This window comes from Artibeus jamaicensis, unplaced genomic scaffold, assembly GCF_021234435.1.
Source record: "Artibeus jamaicensis isolate MK-2021 breed Jamaican fruit bat unplaced genomic scaffold, CSHL_Jam_final scaffold_916, whole genome shotgun sequence".
NCBI classification, from domain to species: domain Eukaryota; kingdom Metazoa; phylum Chordata; class Mammalia; order Chiroptera; family Phyllostomidae; genus Artibeus; species Artibeus jamaicensis.
In genome coordinates, this window is record NW_026522059.1 from 27,299,943 (window position 1) to 27,317,035 (window position 17,093).

Consider the following 17,093-nt stretch of genomic DNA (forward strand, 5'->3'; position numbering starts at 1 on the left):
TTTCACCTCAACTCTGGAAGCAACGGAGTATGTAATGGAACGTGAGCAGTGTAGCAGTGTACTTAAGACCAGGGGTGCTGAATTGAGACCAGCTTCATTATTACTTCACTTGGCATGTTACTTAACCTTTCTGTGCCTCAGTTTCTTTGTAGGAAGTGGAGGGACAGCACAGTGTTCACCTCACAGGACCGTTTAAACTGAAAGGATCAAACGAGTTATATATGTCAACCCCTTAGAATAGTGTCTACAACATGATAAGTGCTATCCAAGAGTACTTGCCACTTATCATAATGCTTTTTAGAAGGACACCATCATCCAGGGCAGTTGTGAAGCCCTTTCAAGCGCCCTCCCAGACAGTAAACATCGATGAAGGGAAGAGGAGCAGAAGAGGAGGAACAGGCCGGACACTGCCCAGAGGCAAGTGTGCAACCTCTTTCGTCCTTCCTTCCTTACCTTAGCAAATCGCCACAGTAGCCAGAAAAGAGCTCTTTACTTGGCGGGGAAATGGTGGGGGTGAGGGATGCAAGGGGAGGCAGCAAGCACAGGAACTTAAGGGCACCAATGCTGTCGTGTGTTTTGACCCGTGTGTTTAGATTGGACACACAGCTGCAGAGTCACACAGTAGGAGTTGACACCCCTTGACAGTTGTGAGCAAGGGCTCTGGGCAGTGGGGAGGCGGGCGAGGAGAGGTGGAAGAGGATATAGGGGGATAAATGATAATGAGAAAAAGACAATAAAAAATGAACGATTCAAAAAATGGTTCTGGAATCAGACTGTCTGGGTTCAAGTCCTAGCCTACAATGGGGTCAAAGCTGATCCAATTGTCACTAGAATCCTGAGTAATTATCTTTCTTCTAAAATCCCAAAGTTGAACCGGAATTGATATTCTAAGTTTCCTGAGCTCCCACCGAGGACCAAATCTGTGTTTGGGTAGCCAAGGACTGATAGCCCAAACGCCGCCTATGTGTGAATCAGGAGAAATCTTTAGTTCCTGAGTCTGACAAAGTTCAGGCTGACCTTTACCCCAATTCACCCCCTCTGCCAGGGGCCCTTGTTCAGGGCATAAACCTTAGCACATACTCAGAGCCCAGTTAACAAACTTAATTACTAGTTTAGTCTAAGAAAAAAACCAGCTTGGAAGAGAAAATGTCCTTTAAGTAAAAAATGCAGTCAATACATTTCACATAAATCTTCACACGCAGCCATCAAGCAGCTGGATGGCCTGGAACGAGCTTCCTCCCCTTCTCCACCTGGCAAGCTCCCACTCATCTTTCCGGACCCAGATCAAATGCCGCTTCCTCTAGGAAGCCTGCGAGGACTCTCCTAGGAAAAGTCTCGTGGTTCTCATACCTTGTGCTCACATCTTTTATAGTACTTTTGCTGTTTCAAAATTTTGGTTTTTCCTTACATGGTTTTTCTGTCTAAAATATAACTCTCTTGAAGGCAGGCACAGTGACTTGCTATGTTTATTTCTCTGGCACCTTAGCAGAGTACTTCAATAAATGAATGATTAAATTGATGAACAAGCTGTCTGACCCTAGGCAACTCACACAGCCTCTCCGGCACTGCATTTTCTCCATCTGTAAAAGAAAGGCATCAGTCAATGTTCTCAAATTCCCATCCAGGTTGAATACTCCTTGAATGCATAATATTCAGCCACAGATATTCTGCCCAGGCCTTTTCCAGAGGCTGGTGGACAGGCTTGCCTCTGAGAGTCTGTCATCTCCCCTCTGTACTTTCTCCACTCACCTGATTCCCCCACACACCTGAGATACAACTCTTCCACAGGCCCTTGCACTCAGCTGCTTGTCAATAGTGTCAAGGTTAAGATCACAGAGCATGGAGGCAGACTATCTGAGTTCAAATACTGACTCTAGCACTTATTACCTACATGACCTTGGGAATGCCATTTAACCTATCAATTCCCTAATTTTAAATGAGGATGATCGTCCGAAGGGTCAATCAGAGTGGATGCCAGTGTTAAACAACCAGCGCAGCCATGCTGGACGTGTGCAGGGCCCTCCATGTCCTACGTCCCTCCTTCCAGGGCTGGGCCTTGTTGTGGTAGTTGACTGTTATATTGAAAACAGGTAAAATAAAGACTTAGTAAAGATACGGCCCCCTAGGTATTTTCAATTAGGCAAAGGGAGTAGGGCAACTCAGGTCGTTAAAGTCCAGGTCCCAGAAGGCTCACCCCAAGACAGGTTTCCAAGCTTGATTGCTTTCGCTTTGGCAATAACAAAACCAGGACTTCAGAACTTACTCCCTCTGGTTTGCAAGCAGAATATATGTCTTTGTATTATCAGAAAATAATATTAGATGCTTTCTCAAGATTTATAGTTGTCTGATCATATCCACAACCTGATACTGCCATTTGTGACAGTATGGATGCACCTGTATCATGCTACGTGAAATAAGTCAGGCAGAAAATGTTAACCACCATATGATTTCACTCATGTGTGGGCTATAAAACAGAGAGCAATTAATGAACAAACAAGAAAAACAAACAAAAACTGATAACACAGAAAGCAGCATGGTGGTTCTAGGGTGAAGTGGGGTGGGGGGGTAGCAAAGGGTAAAGGGGGTCAAATACCTGGCAATAGAACATGATTTGACTTTGGGTGGTGGGCACACAATGCAAAATAGAGATCATGTATCATAGAAATGTACCCTTGAAACCTATACAATCTTATTAGCCAATGTCACCCCAATACATTTAATATAAAAGAAACTATTATTTTTAATAATAGTACTTCATATTAAAATAATACTTTTTCCTATAAATTATTTCATAAGATTCTCAGAAGCCTGTGAGATGAGTAGAACAGACATTGTATGTCTCATTAAAAAGTGATCACTAATCTATTGTATGTGGGAGCATGTAACCTAGATTTTTGGCATTCTTTGGAAACTTACATAGACATTGATGAACCATAGTATTCTCTGGGAATGTAAAAGAGTAACTCAGGTTTTCTTCATAAATTTCCTGGAATCTAATTGTAAATCTTGGATGATTTTAGAGTCTAAGGTGTAATAATGTATACTAAATGGATCTGTAGGTTAGAAAATGCTGCGGTCACAAATAATATGTTACTTCCCTTACTCCAAGAATATAAGGTAACTTTCGTAATTCACAGAGCAAGGTAGAAATCCAGACATACCAAGTACACGATGAGGTATAACATAAAGTAGCAGCATCCCTCTGAAATACAAAGCCATTACGAGAGTCATAGATGATCTCTTCTAAATGGAAATAAGTGTGGTGTTTGGTCACAAATTAGAATTCCACTTGACAGAATGCATAGTGCAGAATAAATCATTGGTACTCAGGCAATTCACAATTATACTCCCGATGCTCTCTCACTGTTCATTATATTAATATAGCCTTGGCTTTTAAGGGAATTCTTGACAATAGTTAAAGCTGATGCCTTAAAAATGTGAGTTCGAGATCTATGGAGAAGATACTAACACATACTAGCTAGGTCTTCTGTCTTGAATTCCAGAGAAGCATTTCTCTGTTGGTAATCTTATTTGAAAAGTCCAGAGGAAAAGGATTGTATCATCTCATTGTGAAACACAATTCCAGTGAAGCTTTCTTATTCCTGAGAGCAAGTAAGGTAAGAAATCTTTTTTATCGAACAGAATGATGCAGTAATGTTTTGGAAAAATTACAGGGAGTAAGCAGATGGGAGATGGGAGAAAAGCCACACAGGTAAAGAAAATCATGAGTTTTCACCACATGGCTATAAAATATTAAAGAAAATTCTCTCCAGAACCCCATGGGTCGCTTGATTTAACAACAGTGATTTATTTTTTATTCAGTAAGGGTTCTAAACTTTGGGAGTACAGGGAGTTTTATGACATAGGGCCCTCAGCAGCAGCTGTGACAGAGAAAAAGGACTGTTGATAGAATAATTCTAAGATAATGAGATCCTTAGCTGGCTGCCTCTAATGGCCTCGCAGGAAGTTTTAGGATGGAAGTCAGCCAACAAGCCCATCTTCATTTGCCCTTTTCTTTCAGTTGGCTTGAACAGTAGACACTTATTTATTTCTCTAAAAAATTAATTTCTTTAAAAAATTGTAATGGAGTCATTTCACATGATAGCCCAGCCTATATTTCAAACTAGGTAAAAGCTTTAAAATAACTTCCTATCTTACTGACTTATTCCATCCCATCCTTGTCCTCATTATGTCATCCTGGGCACAATATCACAACTACTGACAGTGGAGGGACTGATCAGTCATTGGAACCATTTGAGATGGGAGTGCAAGAACAAAAACAACTCACAAGCCTGGATTCACATGGAGGAGGGTCTTGTACGGCAAATTAGGAATAGGCAATAGCAAGCCACAGATGATTTCTAGTTAGCGGTGCTATAGATGGAATCTTTGTGTCTGCACACATTCATATGTTGAAATCCTAATCCCCAAGGTGATGGTATTATGAGGTGGAGCCCTTGAGTGATTAGGTCCTGTGGTTCAAGTCTTCATGAATGGGATTAATGCCCTTATGAAATAGATTAAGAAAGCTCTTTTGCTCCTTCTGCCGTGTGAGGTTACAGAGAAAAAGCAGCAGATCGGTGAGAAAGTGGGTCCTCATCAGACACCAGATCTACTGGCACTGTGATCTTGGATGTCCCAGCCTCTAGAACTGTGAGAAATAAATGTCTGTAGTTTATAAATTATCTAGTTTACGGTGTTTTCGTTATAGCAGCCTGAGTGGACTGAGACAGGTTATATGGCATAATCAGATTTGTGCTTCAAAAAATCACTCTGGTGACAATATGGAGGACAGACTAGAAGCCAAAGACAATGTGATATCACTTGGAAAGTGTTAGACATAGACTGGGGGGAGAAATGCTGAAAGCCTGAATTAGGACAGTGATTCTAGGGATAAGGAGAAGAAAACACTTAGTCATCAGGTCTTACTCATCGTCTCTCTGAAATACCCCCCTCACTTTAGTTGAATGCCCCTTATAGAACTTTGTTTTCTTCCAGTGTACGATGCAGTCCAGGGTCATGTACAGAATTTGGTTGTTATGTCTCTTTAGACTCCTTTAATGTGGAATAGTTTATCAGCTTTTCATTATTTTTCATGACATCAACATTTTTGAAAAGTATCAGTCAGTTCTTTTATAGCCTGTTCCTTCATTTTGGTTTGTCTAATGTTTTCTAATGATCATATTTAGGTTATGTATTTCCAGCTGGAATACCACGTAAGCAATTTTATGTCCTTCTGGAGGTCACAACTGGAGGCCACATCTGGAGGCCACATGATGTCCTCCTGCTCCTCATTGGTTACGTTAATCTCAATCACCGGGCAGGATGTTGCCTGGTGTCCTCACCGTGTAGTTATTATTTCCCCCCTTTGTGATCAATAAGCAATTGGTGGGAAAATACTGTGAGACCATACAAGTGCTCTGCTCATGAGCAAACTTTTCTCCCTGGACTGAACAGTCTCCAGGAAATGCTCTGATTCTTATTCAGATTAATCTTTACCATGATGGTTGCAAATGGCAGGTTTTCCAGAACTCCATTTCTTAGTGGACACATCACTGCCTGAAATAAAAGATTATTTATCCTAGTCTAGCTGCGGTTTTATGACTCTCACAAAAGTGCTCTCTGGGACCTCCAAGAAGTCTTCTTAAAAGCACAGGAGTAGGGGGCCGTACTTGTCTTCCTCCCAACTCCTTCATACTGCCTACAACACATACGTTACAGCGGGAGCTCTGGCAGCTGAATTAGACTGCCGCTGCCCCTGCAAATGAAATCCTCAAGCAGAGGATGGAAGAGCAGAATGATAGAAACTTGGGTCCCCGTTGACACCATGGTTTCCACACCAACCCTGGACTGCCTGTGTCCAGACTTCTATCTTGTTAGGGCCCCTATTTGGGGGGTGTCCCTCTTATAGATGAACAAAAATTTCTAGCTAGGTACATAGAGTAGCTGAATCCTTGAGAAAGCATGGACAGCCTCCTAGGAAGAACATGGTATAAGATAGGACAGATGATCTAAAGAGTAGAGCCCTGAGGAACAACTGAAAATTCTTGGGTCCAAGAGTAGCCAGTGTAGAAATCTGTGAAAAGTCAATATCGGGACAGAGTGGCACCTCCGAAATCAAGGAAAGAGAAAGACTGAAGGTAGAATGGAATGAATAGTTCAAATATCATAAGAAAGTCTGCTGAAATAAGGACCAAAGAGCCTCCATTAAATTTAGCCATTATGAATTTTATTAAAATGTAGGAGAAAACCCAGGCTGCAGCAAGTCAAGGACCAAATGGGAGATGACATACAAGCATTAAGTTTAAATGGCTCTTCCATAAAGCTTGCTAGAAAAGGTAAGGAATAGGATTAGGCCATAACTGACTCTCAGACTATCTACTGAAGACAGAGACAAGTTGTCTTATTCCCATTGGTTCTCCAGAAATCACTGAATGCTTGGTATGTAATAAATATTAGCTTAACGCAAGCCACATAGAAGGAGGCCCTTTCTTCAGAGGACTCCCACTCAAATAAATAAATGGAGTAGGATGGGTGGTTGCAGGTTTTTTTAATGATGAGACGTATTTTTTCATGCTTATTGCATTAGACACACAGTTCTGACTTTTGATATTGTACATGCGGTCACTCAGCAGCTACACATGTCCCCTTCCCCTACCCACTGTCCTTGGCAGCTGCTGATCTTATTTCTGTCCCCATAAACAGACTTTTTCAGAATGTCATGTAAATGGAATTGAACAGAAGCCTTTGTATCTGCCTTAGTTTACTTAGTGTAATGCTTTGAGATTCATCTATGTTTTTGCATGCCTTAGTTTGTTCATTGTTATTGGTGGGTAGTGTAGTCCCTTGTACAGCTATATTACAATTTGTTCATCTAGTCCTCAGTTCATGGATATTGGTTACTTCCAGGTTTGGCATTATAAATACATGTGTTATAAACATTTCCACAGGAGTCTTCGTGTAGATACATGTTTCATTTCTCTTGGTAAATGCATGGCAGTGGGATTGCTGGATGTAAGTTTAATTACATAAGGAACTGCCAGCCTTTTGCTAAGCGACTACCATTTTGCATACCAACAATGCATGAGAGTTCCTGCTGCTTTGCATCTACCCCAGCACTTGACATTGTCAGTTGTTAAAAGCTTAGTCATTCAGATACTTGTATCTCATTTTGTTTTTTAATTTACATTTTCCATTGTAGTTGCATTCTGTAATTATGTTGAGCATTTTTACATGTGTTTATTTGCCATTTGTACCTCTTCATTGGGTGCCTGTCCAAATATCTTGCTAATTTTATTTTTTCCAACTTTATTTATGTATAACTGACAAAAACTTGTGTAACTTTAAGGTGTACAACACATTATCTTGATAGACTGATACATTACAAAATGATTACCACTGTAGTATTAGTTAATGCCTCCATCACCTCACATAATTACCTTTTCTTTTTTAAAACTACTCTCTAAGCCACTTTCAAGTATATAGTACAGTATAGTTAACTAAATTACCAAGTTGTACATTAGATTCTAAGAATCTAATTCACCTTATAACTGGAAGCTTGTACCCTTCGATCAACATCTCCTCGTTGCCCCCATCCCGTAACCCCTGGTAAGCACCATTCTACTGTCTGTTTCTACGAGTTTGGCATCTTTAGATTCCACATAAAAAGTACATCATAAAGGATTTTTCTTTATGTGCCTAACTCATTTCACCTAGCATAATGCCCTCAAGGTTATCCACATTATTGCAATGGCAGGATTTCTTTCTTTCTCGTGGCTAAATAATATTCCATTTTGTGTGTGTGTGTGTGTGTGTGTGTGTGTGTGTGTGTGTGTGTGTGTGTATCTCACATCTTCTTTATCCATTCATCCATTGGTAGATACTTAGGTTGTTTCCGTATCTTGGCTACCGTAATAATGCTGCAGTGAACATGAAAGTGCACGTATCTCTTCGAGATTCAGATTTCACTTTTGAAGGACATATATCCAGAAGTGGGATCATTAAACGTACATGATAGTTTAACTTTCTGAAGAGTCTCCCTACAGTGTTTCGTAGTGCTGCACATGTCTACATTCCTACCGACAGTGCATGAGGGTTTCTTTTCTCCAGATCCTTGTTGCTTCTTTGATTTTAGATGAGAACCATTCTAATGAGTATGAAGTGATATCTCGTTGTTGTTCTGATTTGTATTTCCCTAATGATTAGTGATTTTGGGCACCTTTTCACATACCCGTTGGGCATTTATTTGTATATCATCGTTGGAAATATGTGTATTTGGTACCTTTGCCAAATTTTTAAATCAGATTGTTTGTTTTTGCCTTTGAGTTGTATGACTTCTTTACACATTTTTATCAACCCCTTATCAGATATATGATTTGCAAATATTTTCTCTCCCTTGGTAGGCTATTTTTCACTTTCTTAGTTGTCTCTTTCCTGTACGAAAGCTTGTTATTTTGACATAGTCTCATTTATTAATTGTTGCTTTTGTTTCTTGTACTTTTAGTATCGTATCCACCCCCCCCCCCAATGTTGCCAAGACCAATGTCAAGAAATTTTTCCCTACATTTTTTCTAGGGGCTTGGTGGTTTAAAGTTTTATATTTAAGTCTTTAATCTATTTTGAGTTAATTTTTGTGAGTGGTGTAAGATACAGGTGCATTTTCATTCTTTTAAATGTGGTTACCCAGTAGTCGTGTATCAATTGTTTGAACAATTATTCGAATAGTTTATTGTATTTTATTTTTATTTTATTAAAAGAGTGAAAATATAAAATAAGAGTGTAGGCCCTGGCCAGTGTGGCTCAGTTGATTGCAGCATCGTACCATTAACTGAAAAGTCACGGGTTCAATTCCTGGTCAGGGCACATGCCTGGGTTGCAAATTCGATCAGGTCAGGGTGTGTGTGAGAGGCAACCAATTGATGTTTTTCACATTGATGCTTCTCTCCCTGTCTCTCTTCCTCCTTTCCTCTCTCTCTAAAATCAATGGACATGTCCTCAGGTGAGGATAAAAGAAAAGTACCTTTAATATTTCTTGTAATACCGGTTTGGTAGTAATGAACCTCTTTAGCTTTTTCTTCTCTGGCACTTAATCCTTTACCCTTAGCAGAAATCTAATACTGCCATCCCTCTTTCTTCATTTCTAACTTTTCCTCTCTGTTTCTAATGGAAAATTTCTCCTTTTGACTCTTCTCATCAGCTGTGCTCTCTGTTTGTTCCCCTAAATAAGTGGCTAAATGTGCAGATATATTTCTTCCCAAAATGATACTAAATGATTTTAAACAAAAAGAGTAGAAATATAGCCAACATAAAGATATAAGATTTTGAAATAAAAATAACTCACGTGTTGGCAGGTGCCCTCTGTTTCTTTCTTCATGTTTTACTACATGTGGGTTATTTCTTGCTCATACTCTCTAAACTGTAAGAACTATTAGAAGTGCTCTGCTTGGCAGTCCTGGGAATCTCGTTATCAGCACCCAATGTAATATTAACAAAATGTATTGAATGGTGCAGACAGAGGACCTAAATTCCACTCAAATGTCTGCCCGTTCTATAGTAATAAACACAGTAGAACTCTGCTCATTTTAGACTTAGTAGAGAGAAAAATCTAAATTAATGAGAAGTCTGAATTAGACTTTTAAAAGCTAAAATTTTGCATTACTTTTAGATACCCAGAGCAACTTGAACTGCTAAGGGAGGTGGATGGGGGGTTATCCCTCAGAAGCCTATTTACCTGCTTTAACAATAATAACACTTTGGGTAGTTAGTAAGAGCTATTTACACATAAATAGCAAATGCACTTATCTCTTTTAAAAACAATTCTTCTTTTAACCATCACAACCAATCACTTAAGGGACTAATTTGGTCTTTTTAGATAGCACTGAGAGTTATTCCTTCCAAGAATGGTTTCATTAGAGATTTACATTTTATTTTAATCTTGATAATTAGGGTTACATTCCTGACAAAATTAGAAAGAGTTAGAGAGGGATATATTGTTTGTGATTTCTTTTTTTTTTTAGAGAGAGGAAGGCAGGGCGGTGGTGGTGGGGGAGAAAAATATCAATCGGTTGCCTCTTGAATGTACCCTGATCCAGAACCGGGGTGCCTCTTGTACACAGCCCCTTGACCAGAGACCTGGGATACGTGCCATGCCGGCAACCTAGGCATGTGCCTTGACCAGGAATGGAATTGGCAACCTTTTGCTTTGCAAGACAAAACTGAGCAACTGAGCCACACTTGTGAAGGCATGTGTGTGATTTTGACTGTGAGGGATGAGTCAAACCTTGTCTTAGACTATAGTAACCCTTTTAATTTACTTCAGTAAATCTATCACTTTTAATTTAACCATACATAGTAAGGTGGGGCAAAAGTAGGTTTACAGTTGTGAATACTCAAAATACAGTTTATCCTTATATTATTATTTATTAATCATTGTATTATTTTCCATACAAACCACTGTGAACCTACTTTTGCCCTACCCTGTATTACCCAGTGTATGGGACTCAGAGTTAGAAAGACAAATCAGGAGTATCCTGAGGACTGTATACTGAAAGTTTGTAGATTTTGAAATATTTATACAGCGCGTAACTGATGTCTCTCCTCCCCACAAAAATTCTAGGGATACGGTAAAGAAATAGTAGAGTGCCGTGCAAAACCCACAAGATTTAGAGTAAAATGACTTGAGCTTTTATCTGGAGCACAAAACACCATGACTTTGGATAAGTCATGTAACTTCTCTGAGCTTGTTTTCCAGCTACGAAACAACACGAGTAACAGCGGAGCATTTGTTCTGAGCATTAAGTTCAATCACACGTGAGAAAATGTTTGAAAACTGTTTAGTACCATTCAAATGCTAGACCAAAAGTGGAGAAACATCAACTTTGCATTTTATTGTTTCTAAAATAAAACTGTTCTTGTCTTGGCCTAGGATAAAAATGTCCTCTAACACTTGCCATCTTTTAAAAAACTAGTAATAAGTGCTTCCATTCATGGTTGACTCATAACTATTTTGTATTTTTGTAAAGAGAAAGGAACTTGATAGAAAGTAGTGATTTCAGGCAAGTTGTGAAGTCACCCCTACATTCATTACAACTTTTTGGTCAGGAAAGCATTTCTGTGTAGATGCAGTGTGGAGTTTCAAGTGGTTTTTCACTGACATATTAACAACAACGTTTAGCTATGCTGTTAAAAATAAACTTACATTGTTTAGTTTAACACAAACTACAGTTTTACAAAGATAATTGAGTAATAGGATCCTGAGAGATCACTCGAAAGAATTGAAGGGAAGACCTGCCTTTAATATTTTTTGGTGTTGTGCATGAATGAAAACCAAGACAGTGACTATTGAGTAGACTAGACAGTGATCAGAAATATTACCAACGAGCAGTTTGCTTATTGTTAGCAGGACTGTATGTGCTGAATAGAGAAAAACAAAGAGGAAATATAAGCATCTAAAAACATGTTATCTGTCAGAGCTCAGAAATTTAGAAGTTTCTCTCTGGTTAAAATGGCAGTCACTTCCTCCCTGCCCAAACCTCCCGAGAGCCTGCTCCCTGCAGACTGAAAGGCCATTCCTTCAGGAGTATCGGCCCTGCGCTGCTCTCTTCCCAGGTGACTTGACCAGGGGCAGACTCTCGGCTCAAAACAGGGCAGTCATATTCTCAGACACATAGACGCTGAATGGGAGGGTGTTGGCACTCAAGATGCGAGGTCATGAAGAGTGGTTGCCAGAATCGGCAGCATGGCAGTCCAAAGCCATGAGCAAGCCAGTGTGAGGAGGGAAAAGAAACTAAAAACTTAAGAGAAAAGCAGAAAAACCTGCAAAGAGGAAACTAGCACAAAGTGAAATTAGAAAATGAAGAAACTTGAGGAAGAGCAGGAAAGACGGACAGAACAAGGGGAGAGAGGCTCTCTCACCATGCATGCTTTCTCCAGTGGGTTCTGTGTAATGTCTCAAAATAAATCTCCTTTCCTTTGCTCTGCTGGTTCCAGTGTGATTTTTGGTTCCTCAGAACTAAGGGATATTTCAGTCAGACCTTTCACTGATTGGACTAGAGCCAAAAGTAAAATGTAAACAAGAAAGACATTTGAACAGTCAATTTGCATTTCCAAAAACTCTATACCAGAGCCCACGTGACACTAAAAGTCTTTCATTGCTTATTTAAGTTCTTTAAAACAGCTCTATTGAGATATGATTCACGTGCCATAAAATTCACCCTTCTTTAATTTCCTGTTTACTTTTCATTTTTTGATCCCACCAAGCTTCCAGATTTAGTGTCCCAGTCAGTCTACAGCAGCCTTAATAACAAAGAGAGAATGGCTAGTAGAAGCAAGCCAACTACGGCAATAAGAAATGACAGTTGACAGCCTAGCAGCAAAGGAGGAAACAGAAAAACTAAAAATAGGAGAACAATAATTCCAAGGAAAAGGAAAAAAAGAGCAATCTGAGGCCATGTAGAATATTTTCGCTAGGCTCTTTTTGTTCTGAGGAACAGCTCAAGTTGCATCTAATATTAGGGGAAAGAGTTCTAAGGAAAGAAAAAAAAACCAAAAACACAAGGCTCTCAGCCCCACAGGGCCTCGTGGGAACCACTGAAGGCCAAATCACCAAGGCTCAGGAAGCGCAGGCGCTGTAATGGAGCCAGACCTGGGGAAGTCTGGACCCAGGGCGCCAGCAGGCCTCCAAGCTACAGCCGGAACTTGAGCATCAGGAGTTCCCTCATCATCACCTAGTGATCAGTGTGTTTACAGTCTATTGATGTGATCCAGCCCTCCCCTGGCAGCTCTGAGTGCTAAGCGGTGTCTTGGGGCCTCTCTGCTTGCCCCTAACTGGCTTCCTCATCCTCTCTTTGGAATTTGCCAGCTTTGGACCTGTCTCAACATGCAGACTTATTTTTGTTTGTTTCTTTTTGGTTTCTTTTTTTGTCTCAACATGCAGACTTATTTTGTTTGTTTGCTTTTGGTTTCTTTTTGTTTGTTTATTTGTTTGTTTGTTTTCACGGCAAGGTGGCTTCACATTGTTTAGAATTCCATAGTCTTTGGAAGGGGGTCTGAACTTGGCATCTCCGCCACGCCCACTGCCCCGCCCTCTGCTCCTTGCCGAGCCTGCCGCACTGCAGCTGGTGTTGGCCACTCTTCACCTCACAGCCTCTCCTCCTTGTCATTATCCGCCTTCTCCTCACTCCCGTCTGTTCTGCCCCATGGACTCTCTGTACACACTTTTAACTCCCGCTGCTAACCAGTAATTCCCAGTTCATATCCCCCAAAGGGAGAAGCTGGACCATAGAGCCCATTTTTTTGCTAAACTTTTCCCGCTGGTTCTTGTTGTCAACTGCTGGCCAGTCCAGAGCTTGGCTGCTTAGGTCAGGTGTCCTTTCTGTGTCATCAGCTGTGGCTGAGATGCTTCACGTGCCACCTAGAGCAGAGCACAGCTGCTGAGCCAACGCCTCAGCAGGGACTACTAGCAGCGCAGTTGCCTTTAAAAGGGGTTGGGGTAAGGGGAACCCGAAGTGTAGCCTAACTCTACACCTAAAAAACATCTGAGCGAACCGGGCTCCACGCAGCTCCTTCTTCCCCATAGATTAATGTCTATGGTGCTAACATGCAGACTTTAAGAAAAAGTAAATTTTGTTCAGTGACCTCTAAAGAAGCAGTGATACCTATACTATACTCTGAAATAATTTCCATGGGAAATTATAAAGCTAAAATAATGAAAGGTACTAAATGTGTACTTGGATATTTGAGAAACCTTGGATTTTTAAAACTCATTTTGTTTGAAATAAGAATTAGTCCTATTAAGTTGTTAAGAACAGGAGCCCTACCTTGGCTGGTGTGGCTCAGTGGACTAAGTGCTGCTTGGATTTCTGGTCAGGGCACGTGCCTGGGTTGAAGGCCAGGTCCCCAGTTGGGGACACACCAGAGGCAACTGATCGATGTATTTTTCACACATCAGTGTTTCCCTCTCCTTCTCCCTTCCTTCCCCTCTTTCTAAAAATAAATACATACGAGATTTTTCAAAAAAAAAAAACAGAAGCCCTGAAAGCTTTCTAATTCTAGCTCTGCCCCTTTACCAGCTAGTAAATTCTCTAGTAATTCAGTGCCTCAATTTCTTCATCTATAAAATGAGGGCGATGGTAGCAGATATCCTGGAGGGTTGTCAGATTGAATGAAACAATCCAAATAAAAGCCTTAGAGTACCTGATGCACAGGTAGTGCTAGAAGTTGTTCATTATTATTAATATTGCTGCTATAGTTTTGTTATTATATAAAAAGGGAGCCATGGACTTATACATTAGTAGAGTTTTATGATTGTTAAAACTTCCTGATTTATATATATGCATTCTCTTTTCTTTGACATTTTGTTCTGCCTGTGTCGCACGTAAAATGTATTGCCTTTCTACGTGAAACAAAGTGCTGTACTGTGTAATAACAGTGTTTTGTCTGGGGGGACCTGAGTTTATTTTAACCCTATTGCAGGTCTGTCTGTCCATTAGCTTATCTTAGTGCCTAGACTGGAAGGCAACACATGCACGACAATCTTCAGAGCAGGCTCCAAAGCAGACAGTTGTCAACTTGAAAGTAAACACCTTTGAAAAGCAACAAAGGCTACAGCTGATGCCAAAGGATTTATCTAAAGGCAGTTTTTCTTTGGAGTCCCTGGCCAATTCTAGGATGACTTCCTGCCTGGAAACTAGACAGAAAAGTGCCGGAATGTGTGCACGCCAAAAGGGCTGGGGCTTGAAAGGAGGAGGACTTAGTAGTAAAACCACTGGCATCAGCAAGGGAGCTTTAGAAAACACATCAGTGCTGGCCACACCTTGGGTGGGTTAAATTCTAAACTTCAGGGGTAGGGTCAGGGAGGGAGAGGACAAACAGTTCTATTTTTAAAGGCCCTCAAATGCAGCCAGGGGTGAGAACCCCTCTGTTCCAGGGCTTCCTCTAATTTGTTTCTGCCATGGGGCAGGGCCTCCTCAGAGGACAGGTTTCCAGGCAAGAACAGAAGAAAGGAGAAAAGAAGACATTGTCCAAGAAACAGCCTCCACAGGAGTTGGCTGGGCCTTACCTTCTGCTTAGCAACATGCAGAAACCGAGTGCAAAGAGAAAAGAACCTTATGATTAGCACTGCCCGCCTTCACAGAGCTTTCAGCGCAGTTAGGAAGTCAACATTCGCATGCAAGGAGTGGCGGCAGAACCGGGAAGCATTACGTTGTGGCTGTGATTAAAGGGTGTGCTCTGAGAGCCTAGCTAAGGGTGAGCTGAAGGTTGACATGGAGCAGATGGAACCTCCTGAGGATGAATAAGATCTGGGGACAAAGGGAGAATGAGGAAAGCAGTCACAAGAACGGCGAACACAGTGAGCTGGGTCATAGAAAGGGCGTGGGGTGGCACAGATACTAACGAGTCCACTCTAGGTGGGATGCAGAGCATCCCTGGGCAGTAGTAGGAAATACTTGAATGATTTAAGTAGAGTGGAGCCACATTATAAAGGGCTGATGTTCTGGCCTGAGAAATTTAGACATCATGCATTAGCAAACAGGAAGCTGCTGTGGGGTCTTGAGTAATGATCGCAATTTTTCAAGTGATGTAACAGAATGTTGGAAGAGACCAGAGGAGGAAAGACTGGGTAATGTGGATTGTTACAATAATCTACCAATGTGAAAAATGATATATGAAGGCCTGTGTGGTCACAGTAGAAACAGATAAAGAAACAGAGTAAATTCTAGAAATAGGTTTACATTCCTTTTGTGAGTGCTTATTTGGATTTGGATTTTTATCAGGCTATATAATACATGCACATTACAAAGTCTGAGAACTCAGAAAAGAAAAAGAAGAAAAATATCAGGCATAATCTCTGTAAACCCAAGAAGCCACTGTTTTGACATATTTCTTTGTAGTTTTTCATATATTTTATGCAGTTGTGATCTCACTGCCTAAGCAATTTTGTAACATGTCTTTAATATAGTAAGTGCGAGAATCGTCCCAAGTCATTAACAGCTCTAGGCTTAATTTTTGTACTGTGTGGCCTTAGTTGGCATGGATGCATTGTGATTTACTTGTAGGATGACAACCTTCAAATCGCCTTCAATTCTTCTCCTGTTAAAACAATGCCGTGCAGAAGTATATTTCTATGCATTAGACTTTGTCCATCTTGATGGGTCTATCCATAAGATAAATTCTTAGACATGTCATTACTGCATGAAGATTTCTTTCTTTTATCTTAAAGCTCTTGCTAGTTACTGAGAATTCGCTTTCCAAAAGGAATGACTAATTGGCAATCCTGCCAACAGATTCTAGCATTAATAGTTTCACTCTGAATATCTTTGCTAATTTGCTGGAGTAAAATATAAAATCTAATTTGTATATTTGTATTTGTGAAGTTGCACTTTTTATTTGCTTGTCAGTCACTTGTGTTTCCTATGAGTGGTCTGTTTAGTCTCTTTTTCCCATAAAAGAAATAGTAAGAGGGAACACATTTAAGACTAACCAATATATTTAAGGATGAAAAAGAGCAAAGATTCAAAGTTGTCATGTTCTTGGCAAAAATAAACAAGACAAAGGGGGGAAAAAGCAATACATGTGGCAGGAAAGAGGCTACTTTCCATAAACTATAAAGCGCTTAAACCAATCAATAAATCAATAATCTAACAGACATGAATGTATAGTTCTAGGAAAAGCAATACCAGTGCATTGTAAACACAACAGATACTCAACCTCACGATGAAATATGCAAGTTGAAATGAAAATGAGGTAGCATTTTTATTTAACAGCTTTGCAAATGTTCAATAATAGACTTTGTCAAGAGTGTATTGGGAAACAGGCACTCATTCACTTTTATAGGCTTTTAATTTATATGATCACTTTGGGGGATAAATGGACAATGATATCAATATGGAAAATGGGCATACCCTTTGACCCAACAATTCCACTGTAAGGAATTTATCCTACAGATAATTCACAATATGTATGCAATAGTATACAACCCAGATAATAATTGTAAATTTGATGGTAGGAGCATAATACTGGAAACAATGTAAGGTATATCAATTTATTGGTTATTTAAGTAATATATGGTACATCTGTACAGTTGAATATCATTC